Raw genomic sequence first — 20264 nt, 5'->3', positions numbered from 1 at the left:
CCAGGATTTTATTCTGCTCCACAGCAGAAAGAGTCTCCTTCTGGCCCAACACTCTGCAGTTTAATAATGAAGAAATATTTCGTGGCACAGATACCAGTAAGAAAGAGCAAGTGCAGGTCATGGGGAAAGCTCACTGAAAGCTCACTGTGTTTATCATGGATTCCAGAGTGGTTTGGGTTGGAAGGGACCTTACAGCCCACCCAGTGCCACCCCTGCCATGGGCAGGGACACCTTCCACCAGCCCAGGTTGCTCCAAGCCCCGTCCAACCTGGCCTTGGACACTTCCAGGGATGGGGCAGCCACAGCTTCTCTGGGCACCCTGTGCCAGGGCCTCCCCACCCTCACAGCCAGGAATTCCTTCCCAATATCCCATCTAACCCTGCCCTCTGTCAGTTTGAAGCCATTCCCCCTGTCCTGTCCCTCCAGGCCCTGGTCCATGCCCTTGGCTGAGTGAACTGAAGCCCCTGTACCACCAAAGGATCACCCAGATCTTTGACTGGTCCTCTCTGGGTGTTGTTTTAATCCGTAGGTGATGCATTGGAGTGTCATTAACGTGCCAGGTCACCCCTGAATGCTTTTATGGGTGTGCCTACGCAACAAGGTACCCCAATTAATTCTCAATGGGCTCACTCACACAGGAGAAGCACCACAGCAATATTAATTAATCAGTCAGGAGCAGTTGGACTGCCCTGCTTTGCAGCTAAATTAATTGACCGAGTTACTCCTCGTACTGAAACCACAGGGTGATGGAGCAGTGAGTGCTGCCAGGGCCACCCCTGCAGTGTGCCAGCACCTACAGCATGTACAACTCCAAGCTAATCCCCTTCTCCAGGTATGGGAAGAGCTGCAGAACCACAAACAGGGTCAAAAAAATAACAAGGATCTCTGAGTCGTTCTATTGGTCATTTATATTTAACGCCTCTTTGTGGGACAGGGGAAGGTGGCCCAAGGTCATCAGGTGTGGTTTCTGCTAAAAGCAGAGCTCCACTGTAGGGCCAGAGTTATTAGAGCTCATTAGGAGGAGTTTTGGGGCTGCAAGGAGCTGATGGAACTGCAGGACCACGGGAGCTGGGAGGTGCTGCCGGTGCAGGGCAGGTTTGGTGGAGGGGAAGGAATAGAGAGGGCTGCAGTTATGACAACAATATGAATAACACTAAAAAGTACAAGATTATGTGCTTTGGGACTTAGAAATGAAAAATTTCAGCCATAACTGGAAAATTGCGTTTTTTGATGGCAGAGGAAGGGAAGGACTTTAATATTCGTGTAGATTTTTCATTACAAACCAGAACTGGAGCAGCTCTGCAAACCATGGCAGAGCTGGGGCTGTTTAACACTCTGGTCACAGCTGTCCAGAAGGAGTGTTAATCAGAACAGGTGTGGAAACCACATCAGCATCACGGCCTGGCTTTCAACAGAATCCCAAAAGAATTGATTAAAACAGCCCAGCAGTTCAAAGCTGGAGAAGAATCACAGAAGGGTTTGGCTTGGGAGGGACCTTAAAGATCACCTTGTTCCACCCCCTGCCATGGGCAGGGACACCTTCCACCAGCCCAGGTTGCTCCAAGCCCTGTCCAGCCTGGCCTTGGACATTCCCAGGGTGTCCTATCACTCCATGGCTCATGAAAAGTCTCTTTCCAGAGATCAACTTGTTTGCTGCAGATGCACCAGGTTAAACACCCAAAGGTGACTACAGAGCCAGAGGGCTGGTAATAGGCAGCCAGGTCAGCACAAACATCTCCTGGGTGAATTCAGACCAAATTCTCTAAAGGGTGAGGACCTGGAACCCCCATTCCATGGGAACAGACTGTGCAGTGATGCTCAGGATGAGCAGTGGGGGGACACCAGAGGACAAAGGCAGTGGTGTGTCATGGCCCAGCATGGTACTGATGGGTCAGGCTGCAGTCTTGGACTCTACCCTGATTTTTAGGCCATTTTGGTGGTTAACAACACTGCAGACTGTCCCTCTGTCTGTCCCCTTCATTAGCAGCAGAGATGTTTGCTAATTAGGAGAGAGGTGGTCTGTCCCCTCCATGTGGAACAAAAGCAGAGAGGACAAAGTTTAACAGAAAACCTCCAAGGGACTGCAGCACTGGGAGGGGAGGGCAAAACATTGATTTTATTATTTTTTGTGTGTGTGTGTGATGCATTTACACCACCAGTGTGGCCAAGTCCTGAGGGGAACAGCAGGCAGGTGAGTGTATTTTGAGGTTGTGGTAAGAGGCATCGTGTTCCTGGGCTCTGGGAAGGAATCAAGGAGGTGCTGACTGATAAGAGCTTGGCAAGTGAGCAGAAATTTTAAAAAGATTCTTTTTACATCTGTGCAAGACTAGAGCTGCCCCTCACAGTGGCCCAGACCCGACTGAAATCTTTCATTTTCTCTTCAATGTGTAATTTCCCAGCAGCCTGATTGCTCCTCCACAGCATTTTCATCACGCTGTACAAGAAAGGAGAAAATTACCAACAATTAGCTGAATTCTTCAGGCTTCACTCAAGCAGAATCCCATTGCCTTCACTGGGAACACTTCCCAGCATTGGATTCAAACTTTTTCCCCACTTATCATTTGGGAAAGGGCTGAACAGAACCCCTGCAGGGCCCCAGCACTGCTGGAAGAAAAGATCTTTTTTCATTCTTGTTATTGGATGCAGTGAGAAATATTTCTAGAGGATATGGTGTTTTGATAAGAGTTTGTATCATACCTGTGAATATGTTTGATTAAAGCAAGACTTACCCTCAGCAATGATGTGGAGGGGCAAATGTAAGAGCAATGCCCCAAAAGTGCTTGGGAAGATCATTTCTTTGAAGATTTTAACTTTCCCAGTAGTTTTTTTGTGAGTATCTTTCAATTCAGGATGCAAAGGAAGCACTGAATCAACCTGCACTGCTTAATCCAGCTGAGAAAATTGTAAAGGGAAGGAGCAAATACACCTGGATAAAATGATGGGACTTATGTCTGGCACTGTGTGGTAAGATCCAAATACTTTGAGGGCACCTGGTTGTGAAGGACTTAGGAAATGTTCATCCTGGGAATGTTTGACAGCTTCCCACATCCTGATGTCTGATGCATTTGGGATTTTCTGTCCACAGGGATTTCTGCAGGTTTGGTAAATCCTTTTCCAAGTTCTGAAGTGGGGAAATACCTGAACTCTCCAAGATACAGATAAATTACCCTGGGCAGGTAAGATAAGAATAACTAACAATAAGAATTTGTGAAATATCTGGAGTCCTTCATGCTGGGGTGGCTGGGAGGGCTCAGACCCTGCATGTCCAGGACGAGGTTCCTTCCCCCTCAGCAGTGTCTGTGGGACTGTTCCTGCCCAGGGAATGGAAGCAGCTCCATCTGCAGCACTGCCCCCTGTTTGACCCTCGCTCTGGGGGAGCAGGAGCTGCAGAGCTGCCAAGGTGAGTGAGGTTTGATCCATGTGTGGGTTCTGCTGCCCCTGTGCCAAGGGCCTGGGGATCAGCCAAGGCAGCTCCTGCTGTGGGAGCACCACTGGGATCAGGAGCAGCTGCCTCAGCCCAGAGCTCTGCCAGGCACAGCAGCAGGGGCCGAGTCTTTCCAACCCCCCCACCCCCAGAGCTTTGGCAGGCACTGATTTTGCCAGCAGCCCAGTGCCAGCCCTGGCAGAGGCTCAGGGAGGTGGTGAGGGGGGTGAAGTGTCTGCTCCTACCCTGCTTCTCTGAACAGTTGGGTTCAACAAGGTCCCAGATGGGCTCCCGAGACAGGACACTCACCCCTGTCCCTAAGAAAGCATCTTTTAAAATCACCAGGGGGGTGGGACTCAGGAGGCCGGGACTGGCTCTGGGAGCTCCCAGCACTGGTCCTACAGAACCAGGGGGAGGTTTGGGGGAGGTGAGTCCCCCATTGCCTAGTTCCTGGTGCTTTGATGCCCTGTCAGCTGCTGGGAAAGCCAGACATGGGAACATCTGTGTCTGCAGGGCTGGTGCTGCTGGGACAGAGGTTTGGGGTTTTGGGAATGACACCAGGCAATCTGTCTGTCTGTGGGGGCTCACTCTGGTGTTCAAACATCCAACCCCATTCTGACCCTTTGTGGTGGAGTGCCCATCCCTGGAGGGGTTTCAGACCCCTGCAGACGTGGTCTCAGGGACGTGTGTTGGGTGGCCTTGGCAGTGCTGGGGGAGTGGTTGGACTCAATGATGTTAAAGGTCTTTTCCAACCTAAAGGATTGTGGGATTCTGTGCTCTCTGGCATTGCTGGGCCCGTGTCAGAGCTGTCTGGAGGAGCTCTGTGCAGCTCCACTGCCTGATGAACTCTGGGATTTTGTGCTCTTGGACTCTGGCCCTTTGCCCTGTTATTAATTTTCTCACTGTGCCTCCCCCCTCCAGGAATTTCTCCACAGGATATTTTTTTTCATGGCTCCTGCAGCCCAGTGATATTTTTCTCTTCCACCCTCCCTCTGCCTGACCTGGGCTCTCCCCTGGACTGGGGGGATGTGCTGAGCTGCCCAGTGCCGGGGGAAAAGGTGAGCTGGGCTTTTCCCTGTGGTCCTGCTGAGCTCAGCTGGGCTCAGGCCTTGGAGAATAAGCACAGCCTTGACTCCAGCAATTCCCAGGTCAGGTCCCACCATGCTCAGGTTCAGCTCTACTGCTGGAGGGGCAGCAGCGCTGCTCTGGTAGGTGCCATGTGTAGTCTCAATATCTAGATAGGAATATTAAAAAGAATATTTTATAGTAAATCTGGGACTTGAAAAATAAGAAAAACCTGCTCTGATTTGTCGTTTTCCTGGCAATGGGCAGAAGGAACTGTTTCCATCAGATGAGACCGTCGGCTCATTCCAACCACTTAAAGCATACTTGTCTTTTCATTAATTTAAACTTAGAGGAAGAAAAATCTCCTTGCTAGGCAAAGAGGCCTTTGCAAACACGGGGATTTACAAACCAGTTCCTCTTGCATGCTCTGAAGCCCCGTGGTTTTCCCTCTCTTTGTTTCCAAGTCTAAAAATGACAGGAAGGTCGACGTGACCGTGGCTTAAAAATTGGGACCATGAATGTGACAAATGCTGCAGCCTCACGTGGTTCTGCTTCCATGATTAATTTTTTTCTCCCAACAAGAGCTCCTCTGGAGGAGGAGGAGGAGGAAAGGCTGACCCACAGAGCCCTTCCATAGATGCTCTGATAACTCCTGCTTTCTCACTTCAGCAGGGCCATTTGTCTGTGTGCTTGACATTTGTCCTCTGTTTTTGTGCCACCTACTACAGCTCCCTCTGATTGAATCACTGCTGCCTGTGTTATTTCTCTGTTCCTTGACTTTTCCCAGTGAACTGAAAATACTTTCATTCTTGTTTGCTATTGATCAGATAATCCACAGGTCTGAGCTGCTCTGACGTCCCCAGGACTGCACGTTGATAGACTGGAAAACAAATACATACAAGGAGGAGTTTGTGCTTCTTTCCCTCTACTTAATGTTTAATATTTGCAATCCTATTTGGATGTGTTACAAGTGACAATAATGACATTCCAATGCAGGTAGGGTGTGTTTTCAGGAGGGGGATGGTACCTGAGAAAGCAAAACAACTGGTGATTTCTTTTTAAAGCCCCCTCTGTTGTGGATAAAATAATTGCAACCAGTGTTTGCTGAAAATTCCTCACAGCTCAGAAGGGTTGGCTCGGCTGAGACTCCCCCAGGAGCTGCTCCAGATCCTTCTGGAGCACCTGAGAGCAGTGGGATTTCTGAGAAGAGAGAGATGGGTGAGCCTGAGCTTAGGACTTGGGTTATCCATTAGATCAGGTGTCCATCCAAACCCATCCCGGGGTTATTTCTCTGGGAGATCATGAATAACAGGAGCAACTCATAACATCTCCCACGTTTTCATGCAGCTTCAACCAGGACACAAATATTTCTTTCTCTTTACACTGTTATTACCACCCAGATGACTACAGAGACACAGAATTATACAACTATTTGCTTCTACAATTGAGCTGCATTTTTGCTGCGTGATTTATAGACCTGTGACGAGGAGACCTTTCCCTAATAAAGGGTTTTTCCAAGTGAATCTGCATCACTTTCATAGGTCATACTCCTCACTTCAGTTCTTTTGCCTGCCATTTGCTATGGCTGTTAAACAGCTTTAAAATTAAAGCATGATTATTCAGAAATCACTTCATAAAACATTATATTCCATGTGCCACTGCTTTTGCCTTTATGTCTCACACCAGGCAGGAGAAACTGCTGAGTTTGAACCAGCAACAGCAAGTTCATTATGGATAACTGTTGATTAGATAGGAAAGTGAATTATAGAAATGAGATCAGAAACACGTAATTGGAGATGCTTTGGAGAGGGAGGGAATGTGCAGCTCCCGGGATCAGGGTGGCCCTGGGATCATGGATCCATCTTCTGCTGCTGCAGACTGACAAATATAGAACCAATTGTGGAACATTTCACTGCTGGTACAAAGCACATTCCCTTTGTTCAGCTCCTGGCGGATGAATGAATCTGTGGGAAATTGTGTATTTTAAAGACAGAAGTGTGTTGGTGATCCTGCAGGGTGGGTGCTCTGCTGAGGGGGAAGGTGGGGCTTTGGCTGTTGTAGAATCATGGAATGGTTTGGGTTGGAAGAGACCTTCAAGTTCATCCCATTCCACCCCCTGCCATGGGCAGGGACACTTTCCACTGTCCCAGGTTGCTCCAACCTGGCCTTGGACACTTCCAGGATGGGGCAGCCACAGCTGCTCCATGAAACCTGTGCCAGGGCCTCCCAGGGAAGGATTTCTTCCTCATAGCCCATCTAACCCTGCTCTCTTTCCATTTGAAGCCATTCCCCCTTGTCCTGGCACTCCAGGACCCTTGTAAACAGTCCCACTACCTGGATAAACACTTTAAAATAATTTATTTAATATTTCCTCCCTCAGGTTGATACTGCTGGTCTAACACTGAGTTTCTCACCCCTACCCCAGGGACAGGGCAGGGACAGATGCCCTCACACACATCCCAAAATGGGAGAAATGCTTTCATGGACCAACTGGTCCTTCCCAAGGAGTGAGAGGGAAAGCACAATGGAAAATTTTAGCTGCCAGTGGCTGCTTTTCTTAGGATAATGAAATGCTAAAATGATGTCTCTGGCCTTGGCTCTTCCAGTATTGCCATGATTAGTTTAGCTCTGAGCACTGATACCTGTGTGCAGGGTGGCATTGGATTATCTGGGGGAAGTCAAAGTATGAGAAAGTTTGGATCTGGGAAAAGATTTTTTTATTTGGAGTTGGATGGTAATGAATGGAAGCAAAAAGAAGGAATTAAAAACAAAACTTGCAGTTAGGGAAGAATGGGAATAACTTGCTTTCTCTGCCTTTATGTAAGTGAGCTACAAAATGGACCATTCAATAAGTAGAGATCAGGGATATTGTGAGCTGGAAAAGAGGCCGAGTCCTGTTCCCATAACCATGAAAATGGGGAAAGGAAAAGGCTGATCAGCAAAACAGTGAAAACATTGAAAAAATAAAGGTGTCTGGGGGGACTTTAGAGTTAACCTAAAAGAGGAAATGTTCTGCTGGAGCTGGTGCAAGGTTAAACCTGTACATCTTTCTCTCCCCCCAAGTCTGTTTTTTCCAAGCCTCATTAACCATTTTGCTGAACATTACAATCATTTCTCTTCCACCAGGTTATATCACATTTTTCAGCCTTTTAGGTGCAGACCTGAGAATTATTGATCCAATGAATCATCCTGACTTTGGTGCTCCTGCTGCTGAAGGCTTCTGGAGAAACCAGGGTAGGGGCTAAATATTGAGCATGTTTTTCTGAATATTCTCTGAATTAGGGAGTGTTTTTCCACGTGGAAGAAGCAGCAGCACAGGAGCATCACCTCTTTGCGGTTTTGATGGTACTGCATGATGTTTAAGGGATCTAATGATGCACAAACAGCAAAAAACCCCCCAAAGAGATATTTCCCTTGTTCCAGTGAGGTGTCTGTCCCATTGAGGTGTTCTGTGCTCAGGACCTGAGGCATTTTAGTTTGGCATTTGATTTGCTAACAGGGTTCACTGGGCTGGCAATGGGATGAGCACGAACAGCTTTGACTTCTGGGGTTTGTAACCTGCAGCCAAAGAGGGTTCATGAGGAAGGAATCCTTCCCTGGGAGGGTGGGGAGGCCCTGGCACAGGATCCCAGAGAAGCTGTGGCTGCCCCTGGATCCCTGGAAGTGTCCAAGGCCAGGGCTTGGAGCAACCTGGGCTGGTGGAAGGTGTCCCTGCCCATGGCAGGGGTGGCACTGGATGGGCTTTGAGGTTCCTTCCAGCCCAAACCACTCTGGAATTCTGTGTTTTGTATTTTAGTGTTCCAGGACCTGCAGGACAGCAGAGGCTGCAGCCTCTGGATGAGGACAGGACCAACCAGCTCCTGCTTGGAAGAGCCTCCAAGCCAGGCAAGGCCTGGGAAGCAGGGATGCTCCTCCCTGCTGGTGTGTCAGGAGCTGCAGAGAATTGGTAACAGAGTCCAGAACGAGACATTCCGAGTCTCAGGTCAGTACTTGAACATCAGCTTTCTTTGTCTTCTTTCTCATGTATTCATGTTTGATTTTCTTAAAAAAGCTTCTTAAAACTGCCAAAGAAACCCCACGTGACATCAGCCTTTGACAGGAATACAAGAGTATGCTCCAAATAATATAAATTAAATAGTCTTTTAGTTATTAGATAAAATATAGTGATCAAATAATATAAATTAAATACAGTCTCTTATTTATTGGATAAAATATAGTGATTTTTTAAAAATGCCAAATAATTATACCAATATATATTGGTGAAAAACACCATTACTAATTATATTGTAAGTGCCTTTTGTGTTTACAGAAGGAAATGCATGATCTTAACACTAAACTGGGATTATAAAACTGCATATGGATATTCAATTTACCACACATACACATTGGCAATGTACTTAAGGCAAGGTATTTTGGCAGATCTGAGCTGCTCTGTCAGGTTCAGGAGAAAGGAGCTGTAGGATTTATTTTGTAGAAAAATGTTTTGATAGAATTTGATAGTCAGGGCTGGACTTGGTGATCTTGGACGTCTTTTCCAGCCCTAATGATTCTATAATACTGAACAGAACATCCCAGTTCACTTCTCTCTTTTGTAAGAATAAGGAGATTGAAATAGTTAATAATTCTGAATAAAATTAACTCTCCTTCAGCAAAACAAACAGCCCCACAAAGCTGTGGTAATTCTCTTGCAGCTTTCCAAGGCAATCAGGCTCTAATGGCTGCTGAAGAGATTTTCATGTCGTTTCAAACACTGGTTGGAACAAATGGAACCTACAAATTTTTTCTCATTGTGACTTTATTATCTGAAAGGAAATGACTAATTTGGAGTTGGTTATTATTGTTTTATAGCCCATGAAATATAAGTATCAAAGTAAACATTTCCATGAATTTAAATATATAATATACAGAATGTGGAATACAGAAACCCTGGGCTTATGAGCCAGATTTCACTGTATTATTATATTTATGCCAGAAAATAAATGTTCTCTCTTACTAGGCCTGTTTTTCACAGCAACTTGTTCCCTGAGGTCAAATGTGTGGTGAGCAGAGGAGGCTCAGTGAGCAGCACATGGAATCATGGAATCACAGAGTATTTGGGTTGGAAGGAACATTAAAGATGGTCTCATTCCCACCCCCTGCCATGGGAAGGGACATCTTCCATCTCTACATCCTCTGCCCACGAGCTGCACCACGAGCAAATATCTTCCTAAGGTGAAGCTGGTGGTGCTGCTGGCCAGGATTTGAGAGATGAGGGCTCATCCCAGGCATTCCCAGGTAATGCAGTTTATCCAAATATTCACCACAGCAGCTGGTCCCTTCTCAGAGGCACGTCTATACGATAGAAAAAAGAGCCATAATTCATTTAAAGCTGACCTGTATTTAAGAATTATTGTACATTGCCTTTCAGTGAGACAGCTTATCCTGAAATTGTTCTTATTTGCTATCTCAGTTTGAGTGTGGGAATGAATGATGACATATGAGCAACGTGTGAAAGAATGGGCTCCTCACCTTTGAATGGCTGTTGATTAAAGCAGATCCATTAATAGGGCAGGAACGAGAAGCACTTTTTCCTGTGTGGATTCTCTGGCACATAATGAGGTCTGGATTTATATCACGGCCTTTTCCTTCCCACAAATGCCAGTATAAATCTGACTGCTTTGCTGTCTCCCTCCAGCCTGGCCATTCCATGGGAGCTCTGATCTCTTCCTGGACTTCCCTGCAGCTGCACTGCCCCAGGTAACTCCTGCACCCCCCCAGCTGCTGTTCCTGCCATTCCCCCTCTCCTGCCCCCAGCTCTGCCCCACAGGGATTTTTCCAGGCTCTTTTGATCCTCATCCAGACCATCTGTATTTCCTTCCCTTTCAAGTGCAGTAAATCTGTTGCTGGAATCAGACATCCCTGTCGATCCAGAAGCCCCTTTCCCCCCAGAAATGCTGGAAGAACCTTCTCTCTATCCCTGTCTTGCTCTGCCAGACCTTCCCTCCCCTCAGTGCCTGCCTCCCTCCCTCCCTTTGTGCCTCACACCCTCCTCACGCAGAGAGTTCCCATCATGTTGGTGAGCTGCTGGTGCCCTTTGCATCCCTTTGGAAATCTCTCCACTCTGCAGCTCATCCTGCTGGCCCTGCTCAGGGACAGGACAAGCTCCAACCTCTGTTCCCTGCTCTTTCCCTGTCCCAGTCTCCCACCCTTTGCCTCTCCCTGCTCTTCCCCCTGTCCCTTACCCAGGGGATGCACAGCTCACCAGGTGTCTCCTCTGCTCTGTTTCTTACAGTGCCAAAAAAAATGAGATCATTAATCCTGATTTCCGGGCTCGACCATAAAGAATAAGGATTATGATCATTGGTGCCATTCTTATTTATTCCATTACAGTATCTGTTTATAGCACATGAGCCTCATTGGATCGTAATGATACAGATAAATTTTGGCCCCTTATTTTTCATAACCACTTGCAGGCTGTATATCATCCATTTCCCCCTCATTTAGATACTTGCTTCTACTTCAGGAAAAATAAAAGTATCCCAGTTGTGTAGGTAATAAAGCTGGTGAAACAAACTCAGAAGAGCCTTTTACAAAGGAATTTCATTGTGATAATTTTTCATGTGTTAAAAGAGGAGCCTGCTGGCTTTCTCTAGGAGATGTTTTTTTGGATTTTTTTACATCCCAAACTTGTAGTCATGTGGAAGATTTTTTTTTTCAAGGGAACACAGAAGCATCTCTGCATTTATCAGCTGAATTATTTGAGAAACTGCATTTTATAATTTAATGAGGCTTGAAGTTGTGCAGCTAAAACCTGAACAAAAACTTCAAACAGTATGAATCTGAATTTTGAAAGTCCACCTCCCTGCAAGTCTGCTGTAAATACCTACAGAACACTGCAGATATTGTAGGGCTGGGACAGGCTTGGCTGTCACTTGTTTTCATGTTCCAGAAATGTCATGTTCCTTTGGGAGGCTGGGGTGGGGGATCAGCAAAATTACAGAATGTTTGGGTTGGAAGGGACCTTAAAGATCATTTATTTCCAACCCCCTGCCATGGGCAGGGACACCTCCCACCAGCCCAGGTTGCTCCAAGCCCCGTCCAACCTGGCCTTGGACACTTCCAGGGATGGGGCAGCCACAGCTCCTCTGGGCAACCTGTGCCAGGGCCTCCCCACCCTCACAGGGAAGGATTTCTCCCCATTATCCCACCCATCCTGTCCCTCCATCCCTTGTAAACACTCTCTCTCCATGTTCCTTGCAGCCTCTTCAGGTCCTGGAAGGCCACATTGAGGTCACCCCAAATCTTCTCCTCTCCAGGCTGAGCATTCCAGCTCTCCCAGCCTTTCCTCCCAGCAGAGCTGCTCCATCCTCTGATCATCCTGGTGCCTCCTCTGGGCTCTCTCCAGCAGCTCCATGTCCCTCCTGTGCTGCTCCCCAGGGCTGGAGCAGCTCTGCAGAGGGGTCTCACCCGAGGGGGCAGAGGGGCAGGATCTCTGCCCCTGCCAGGGTTCAAATTATCTTCTCAGAAATCCCTCAAGAATGTCCTGTTGCTCCCTCTCCCCACCTCCCCTTATCTCTCCTTTCCCAGTCAGTTTACATGAATTTACCAACAAAATATTCTGAATTTTTTTTTACTTTGCATGATTAACAAGGAAATTGGAGAAATATTCAGACAAGCTGGAAATGCTCCTGTTGCACGAGAGTGGGAAATCATCTCTGTGGTGGCTCTGGAATATTGTTCCTCAGCTGCAGGCCTTGGGAGAGCAACACAATTGTTCCCATTCAAACAAAAGGAGCCTAATGAAAGTATTTTAATTTGCTGCTCAGCTATTCAGAGTGAGAGGAATGGCCATGCAAGGTGTCCTTGGAGACTGGGAGCGAGTGCAGGAGCAGAATATTCACATTTATTCACACTGAGCTGTTGTGTGTGTAATGTTGGGGAGGTTTCTTTAGCCTCAGGTTTCATTCCCTCCACCTTAAAAAGGGCCATTTCCTTGGGCTTTTTAAACACCTCCAGGTTTAGTTGTGCTGCTGGTCTCAGTGTACTCAAACCAAGAGGCTCTGTGAGCTCCATGGATGGTTTGGAGTGGACAGATCTACTGGAAAGTCACTCCAAGAAGCTCCTTTAAATGCCTGTTCTGCTACTCTGAAAACCTTTCTGACGGTGTAATTATTTTTTAAAAATTATTTCTTTAAAGATCTGCATTTATTTTCTCACCAAAATGATTTAATTTCTTTTACTTTTCAAAACAAATATACAAACTCTCCTAAATCCCCACAGGACTGGGAATAATTTGGTGATGGAAAGAGCCTCTGGATAAATCTGAGGTTCCCCCCAGCACATGTGGAGGGTCAGAGCTGGTTGAAGATGCTGAAAATTACAGCACTGAGTAAAAATTTCCTCTGAAATGAGCAGTCCAATTATCAGCCCTTTTCCTGGTCCCTAGGAATACAAAATGGTGCAGTACCAATTTCAAGTAAATTCACATAATCACATGTCAGACTCTGTAGGTGACAGCAGAGGAACCAACAAGAATTAGTCTTTGCTGCTATAATTCCATGTACATGTCAAAGTACAGCACATCATATACAACTTTTAATTCAGACAAGCTAACTTTTTAAGCACTTTTATTTCTGCCTGTCTCATTCCCCCACACCTTTGGCAGTGCCAAAAATTGCTGCACTGTTGCATCAATGGCCTGACAATATCACTTTACCCAAAGGAACATCCTGTACTTGTATGAAAGAAGATATTTTCCGTTTACTGAAATGCGTCTCTAAAAAACATATTCTGAGAGAAGTTAAAAGAAAGGACACAAAATGCGAGATGTCCATACTGAGAATGTAGATTCTGTTCCTGCTTTGTCCCTGTAATGCCTGAAGTCCTTGTGCTGCTGCTGTTTGTGGTAAATTACATATCACCTCTTTTCTGACTCTTTTTACTATTATCTCCTGTTACCTATTCTTCTTTACCCTACTCATCATCTTCCCTCGTCTTCGTAAAATGGTCTAAAAGAGAAAATTACCAAGTCTGGGGGTCAGATGAGAAGAAAATGAGGTGCTGCTTGTCCGTGTGCTCAGCTGCTGCTGGGTGAGGCCAAGAATTCTGGGACCTGTGAAACAGCTCCCACAGAGGCAATTAGTTCTGATGGATAGTAAATACCTTGCCAGTTATTTTGACGTGACTTTTAAAATTTGGGGTCAACTAATACTTCTTGAATGGATGAAAAATCCAGAAAAAGATCCACAGGACTCCTGGGAGCTGTTTATTTTGTATCTGACTGCATATATATATATATATATTTTGTGGAATATGGAGAGCCAGGTTGCATTCATTTTCTTTAAAGAGGGAGTGAAATGGTTTGTTTCCCCAGTCAGGGGAATGCCTGAAGCTATTGGATGTTCTGCTCAGGCCTGGCTGGGGTCTGTGCTGACTCTGCTCATCCTCCTCTCAGGGCTGAGTTCTGTCGGTGTCCCCCTGGACACCGTGGGGGTGCAGCTGGTGGAGCACCCTGAGAGCCAGCACACCCCTTCTTAGCAACCAGAGATTGAAATATCTGTCAGGAAAACGCTTCTGTAGCCACTTGTGGTGATTATAGTGATTGGCTCCGTGGCACTGGGAGCATCCCCTTCTCGGATTGTTTTCCATCCTTTGCTATTCCCGAGCCCACGGGGGTCTCGCTCCTCTCCAAGCTCAGATGTGCAGTGTCTCTTCTCTCTCCCTTTCAGAGAAGCCAGGAGTGTTGCAGGAGAGCTTCCACGGAGATATTAGTGAGGTAATGAAGGACAGAGCCTCCTGGAGTGGCAGAGCCCGTGCTGGGAGCCCGGCGCTGCGGTGAGGGGGCTGCACAGCCACCAGGGAGAGGAACCACCCCGGTGTTCCCTGAGCAAAGAACTCCCAGAACGTCTCACAGACATTTGCTAAATGCAGATAATGATGATGGAGCTGGGCTGAGTTTCAGCCTGAGCCCTTTTCCCCTGGTAAAATAAACGAGGGCTATTTTTTCTGACCCTGCTGGGTGTTAGTGTAGCATGAAAACCCTATTTATTGAAAAATGGGTTGCACAGAGAGTTCTGGGGCTTGATTTGACTCTCAAATAGCAAGAAATAGACTGTGGATTTCCTTATAGCACTTAAGACTAGATGGGTTAAGAGTGAATTATGTGCTTTTTAAAGGAATGTTAACTTGAGATAATGTAACTTCATTGAGAAGCCTTGGAATATACTTTAAATAGATTTTGTGCTCGGTAGCAGCCTCGACTGTATCTCATTACAAGTGGAATTGAAAACAAAACTCGTGTATCCTCGGTGGGAATAGCCAGTGTAGTGTGACACAGCCAGATTGCTGTTTGTGGAGCAGTTGCTGCCTGCAGTCTGCCCCTGAGGCAGGAGAGACATGAACCTGGGGATGGCTCAGCCACAATCCCCCATCCTCCATGTGTGATCTCTCTTTCCAGTGCTGTGGACCCCAAAACCACCCAGAAATGTTCTTTTCACAGTGAACACATTAAACACCTCCTGTCTGGGGAGGATCATTGGACTGTTGCATGGCTCTGGCAGTGGAAAGCCATTCCCCCTTGTCCTGTCCCTCCATCCCTTATCCCAAGTTCCTCTCCAGCTCTCCTGGAGCCCCTCTAGGCCCTGGAAGGGGCTCTAAGGTCTCCCTGGAGCCTTCTCTTCTCCAGGCTGAACAACATCCCCCCCCACACACTTAATTTCCATCAATTGCAGGTGGAAGTGGAAGTTTTTAGGTTTAGATCTGACACCTGTGATCTCCCCCTCAGCCATGGACAGTGGGAGCACCCACCAGGTTTTGCTCTCTCCCGCTGTTACTCGGTTTGCTGCAGCTGCTCTGCATTTCTGCCTCATATAACACGATTGTAGCCTCCAGCCTGCACAATCCCCCTCCCTAGACCTGTGTCTTTACCCTCTTTAATATTTAGGGAACAACAGGCTATGTTTCTTCCTCAGGAGTACTCAAAGCATGAAGGAAGGCCACCAAAAAGAGATGCTATAAAAAAAAAAAGAGTGAAAAGCGATAACACTGGAAATCTGTTTGTACTATTGAAACGATGCCCATTTCATGGTCTAATTGAATTTATCTTCTCAGGTAACATGTTTTGTGCTGTACAGAGGCAGACAGCCATTTTCTCACAAGCTCCTTGAGGTAAAAGTTTGTGAGAGCTGTCACAACACATTCACAACACATCGTGTTCCGGAGCTCGTTGCCGGCGGCACACGGAGAGAACCAGCCCTGCACCCAGGTACGTCCTGCCTCGTGCCAGCCCAGGGGCTTTCTCTGCCTCAGAGCAGGGAGTTATCTGCCTGCTGACAGAAATGATGCCAGGCAACCTTCCCCAGAGTGCCAGTGCTCGGTGCAGTGCTGGGGAGGGGAGGGAAGCAGCCTCGTTCCCTGGCGGTGGGAAGGATCAGGAGCTCGGTTTGTTGTTTCCTTGGGCTGTTTCGTTAGAGGTGAATTTTTTCTAGGAAGTCCAGGGAATGGGGCAGGGGGGAGTGGTGAGGGTGTTCCCTCAGCATTCCTGTGCAGTGAGCAGTGGGTGCTCCTGGCACAATTCCTGCTGCTCCTGGCGAGCCATCCTGGCTCTCCATGTGAACTGGTGGTGCTGGAGCCTGGCACTCTGTGCTCCAAGCAGGAGTGGTGGCTTGCTGGGAGCTCTTCAGGTACACTGAGAGAAGAGAGAGGAGTCTGCACCATTAAAGAGGAGTCAATGACTCCGGGTTCTCCAGCCACAGCAGTGTCACACTGTCCATGAGGGCTCAAAGGCAGCTCCTCACTCTGGGGAGGATCAGTCCCCGTGGCAGAGCAGTGGTGTGATACCCTCTGCTTCCCTCAGGACATTGGAGCTCCTTCCCCCTTCCTGGAAACAGTTCATAACTGGCATTAGTGGTATAAATCACAGTGTAATTGAATTGTTTAGGTTAGAAAAGACCTTTGAGGTCACCAGGTCCAATTATTCCCCCAGCACTGCCACAGCCACCCCTAACCCATGTCCCCAGGGGCCACATCCACGTGGGTTTTAAATCCCCCCAGGGATGGGGACTCCACCACTGCCCTGGGCAGCTGTGTCAGGGCTGGACAGCCCTTTCCTGGAAGAAATTATTCCTAATATGCAACTTAAACCTCCCCTGGCACAACTTGAGGCCATTTCCTCTGGTCCTGTCACTTGTCACCTGGAAGAAGAGACTGGCCCTGCCTGGCTTCAGCTCCTGGCAGGGAATTGAGTAAGTGAGAAAGTGCCCCCCAAGCCTCCTTTTCTCCAGGTTAAACATCCCCTTCCCCCTCCCCTGTTAAGTTTTGTTCTGTTCTGATGAGAATTCAAGCAATGCCTCACACACACAAACGTTGGGTTTTTAGGTGCTCCCAGGCTCGGGTTCACCACCGTTCAGGTTGAACACAAAACAAATAGAGAGAAGGGACTTCATTACTTGCACTCTGGAAGTGCCTTGACAGCCATTTAGAAAAATCCTTCACATTGCCCAATTTGCTGGGTTCCTCCTGTCCCCCAGGAGCAGGCTGGGAACAGAGCCATCCATCTCCGGCCCATCCGCGGCCCCGGCACGGAGCCGAGGGATCAATAATCCCAAGGCTTTACCTAAAAGGGTGGAAAACATGACGTGACCCAGGAGGTGAGAGCTGGTGGCTGCGTGTGCCAGAGTGGCTGGGCTGCAGTTTGTGTTGAGAACCAGATGATAAAGATCCCTTTATTTGGCATTTCTTACAGGGGCTTTAACGTTGACCTTATTCTCAGTGGGAAATGTGGCCTGGTGCTACACGGACAATGTCAGGAGTAGGTTTAAGCTGTGATTTATTTAGGTCTTATTGCCCCCTTCACGTTCTAGTTTATATTAATTGTCCATTAATTTGCTCTAAAGCCTCTATCATCTTCATTTTGACTTGCATTCTGTGAAATATCAGTCCTTTGGGTCACTTTGTGGTTGTGGCAAGGGTGAGCAAAATGGGCATTGGGGAGGCTGTTGTTGGGTGGAGTTCCTTAAGCACTTGGACTCTGCACCTACAGCCATCAGGAGATCCAGGGAGCCCCACTCCTGTGTCCCTAAAGGACAGAGAATTATGGAATGGTTTGGGTTGGAAGGGACCTTAAAGATCACCTAATTTTAACACCCCTGCCCTGAGCAGGGACACCTTCCACTAGCCCAGGTTGCTCCAAGCCCCATCCAACATGGCCTTGGACACTTCCAGGGATGGGACAGCTTCTCTGGGCAACCTGTGCCAGGGCCTCAACCCTCTCCAGTAAAGATTAGACAGAGGGGATACTCTCTTGATATTCATGAAAATGCACTATTTATCATACATTAGGAAAGAATAAATGTTGGATTTTGCTGTGGCAGATTTTTGGTTTATCCCCCAAATTCGTTGCTGGATCAAGCTGGTGCTTGTTCCTCTTGAGTCACACAGTGGGGTTTTGGCACCTGCTGCCTTAACATGTGTGTATTCTTTGTGGCTACAATTTGAACAAATGTTTTGAAATTATGACAGAGAAAATGACTTTTCTTGCCCACATTAACAAGGAGGTGTCGTGTGTATTAATTACTGAGACCAAGCTGCAATTGCAGCTGATAAACACATGGAGATTAAGCTGCAAAAAGAGAGGAACACTGACAGTTTCTTAAGGAACTGCCATCAAAGATGAATAGTAAAGGGGAGAGGGGTAAAGGCTGGACAAAGTGAAAAGGCAGGGACTCCAGGGCAGGTCCCACACAAAACACAGGGCTGGCTTTCTGTGAGAGTGTGTTTGCAACCAGGAAGAGCTGGAATGGTGTGTTTGAAAAATACCCATTTTAAGAACAGCAGCTTGAATTTTGGTTTCTCTGAGACTTGGTTCAAAGTTATGGGAATGGCAGGTAATTCCCAGCTGGGGCTGTTGGGAGAAGCCATGGTGACATTTCAAGCTGCACAGAAATTGTGTTGCCAGACAATTTGTTACTACAGCCTGTTCTGTTTGCTGCTGTTTCTCTCAGCTTCACGTTTTTATTGTATTAAGAAATTTCCCTATTGTCATTTTTTCCCTCGTTCACGCAACAAAAACTCAATCAGAGCGACATCAGCGAAAGAAATTGGGTTTTTTTAAACACTCCCAAGCAGTCCCTGCTCTGGGGAAAGCAGTAACTCTTCTGAGTCTGGTGGGGGGACAGAGCAGGAACAGACAGCAAAGTGTGTGGGGCCACAGGGGCATCATCCACTTGGACAACTTCCTATGGCCCAGGCAGTTAACAAATAATTGGCATTACACCACTGGGGTGTAACACACTTCTTGCTCGTACATTATCCCAGGGAGTGTTGTTTTGTTGTGTTAGTAAATAACTGTTGTGTTTAAGAAATTAATTCACGTGGAAGGATTTATTGTAGCACACAATTAGAGGAAGAAAAATGACAAATTTGTTCCTTAGAGTGCCTTGAAATAATTTCTATCTCATCTGATTAGGGGAAAAGGCTGCTTTGTCTTCCTAAATTATTTTGTCTCTATTTAAATAAATCTGAACCCTCGTGTGCCTGCAGGAATTACAAACGGCTGCTCAGGCCTAAATCAAGTGTTCCAGGGTTGCTGCATGAATCTTCCAAGGCAATAAACTTTTGGTACCTTTGACAAGTTTTATGATCCCGGATAGGTGCACTGTGCTAAGGGCCATATTTCACAGGAACGCATCTGAATAGATCAGATCAGTTTTTATATGCTAATAATTTGTTTGGGTAGTTTAATACCAAGAGCTGTAATTCATATCTATCACTTTCTTTAGACAGTGGATAATTTCAGTAACGGAGAAAAATCCCTTTAGGAATCCCTCCAAGATTGCACTTTTCCATTGAGCAATTAAGGCAAGAATAAACAAGCCAAGAAATTTTAAAAAACATTGAATCAAAGCTCATCAGCTCCAGCTCAGGGTCATTCCCTCTGAAGTTTCCCTTTCCTGCTACATTTTCAGTTTGCTGAGTGTCTGGGCTCTTTTCCATTTCTCGTGGTAAATTCTTGGGCTGGCAAATCAGTCTTGCTATTTAGACACTCTTCTTGCCTAGAAGGATAATCTAAATGTTCCCTTCCTTAGATTTCCCTCCAACTCCCACTGCCATTCACGGTGTTTTACCTTTTCTAGTCCATTATGTGTTGTGGGAGCAGCTGAAACTCAATTTTGCCACTGCAAAGCAGCTGATGCTGCCAGCAGGAGCAGTGTGGGAATGGGGGGAATGCTGTGGGAATACTGGGTAGTTATAAAGCCAATTGAGAACTATTTGGAGGGCAGGAATGACTGAAAATCAGTCTAATCTTCCTAGTTTTGTAACAACTCAAAATTCCTCCTTCTAAACACAAGACGTGCAAATGGCCAGGAAAACTCACCAGAACCTGCAGGGGTTTCTAAGTGTTTTGTGCAGAAGAAAAGAAAGCAAGAAAATGGAAAAAAAAAAGAACAAATTGGGGGAAAAAAATTGGAAATGTCTAAACATAGAGAAGACAAATGGGGCTGAAAGCCTATTTTTATTGTTTATCTTGTAAAAATATTTTCAGTGCCAGAATGGAAAATGTCCTTATGGTAGTTTATCACCTGTGTGGGTGTGGGTTCCTGTGAGACCCCACCCTGATACCTGTGCTCACAGACAGGTGGGATGTTATGGAGGTTATGAGGTAAATTATCTGCACTTCCCTAATCATCTGCTTGTCCTTTGGAACGAAAGAACCCTCATCTTTTAAACCAAAACCCAGCTGGCCACTGCTGCATGGCCAGGCAGGGGGGACTGATGTGGTGTTACCAGGTGAGTCAGA

General features: G+C 46.8%; 1 long non-coding RNA gene across 1 annotated transcript in view; it reads left to right on the top strand.

Annotated features, from left to right (window-relative positions):
* The first annotated feature begins 2480 nt into the window (after positions 1–2480).
* Positions 2481–20264, top strand: part of LOC135420104 (uncharacterized) — a 32576-nt gene continuing 14792 nt past the window's right edge. Inside the window, exons 1-4 of the long non-coding RNA XR_010433349.1 lie at positions 2481–3176; positions 8286–8471; positions 9486–10225; positions 15578–15731. This is a non-coding gene — a long non-coding RNA (uncharacterized LOC135420104). The remainder of the gene's footprint in view (positions 3177–8285; positions 8472–9485; positions 10226–15577; positions 15732–20264) is intronic.

This window comes from Pseudopipra pipra, chromosome 11, assembly GCF_036250125.1.
Source record: "Pseudopipra pipra isolate bDixPip1 chromosome 11, bDixPip1.hap1, whole genome shotgun sequence".
NCBI classification, from domain to species: domain Eukaryota; kingdom Metazoa; phylum Chordata; class Aves; order Passeriformes; family Pipridae; genus Pseudopipra; species Pseudopipra pipra.
This window is presented reverse-complemented; position numbering and strand designations above follow the sequence as displayed.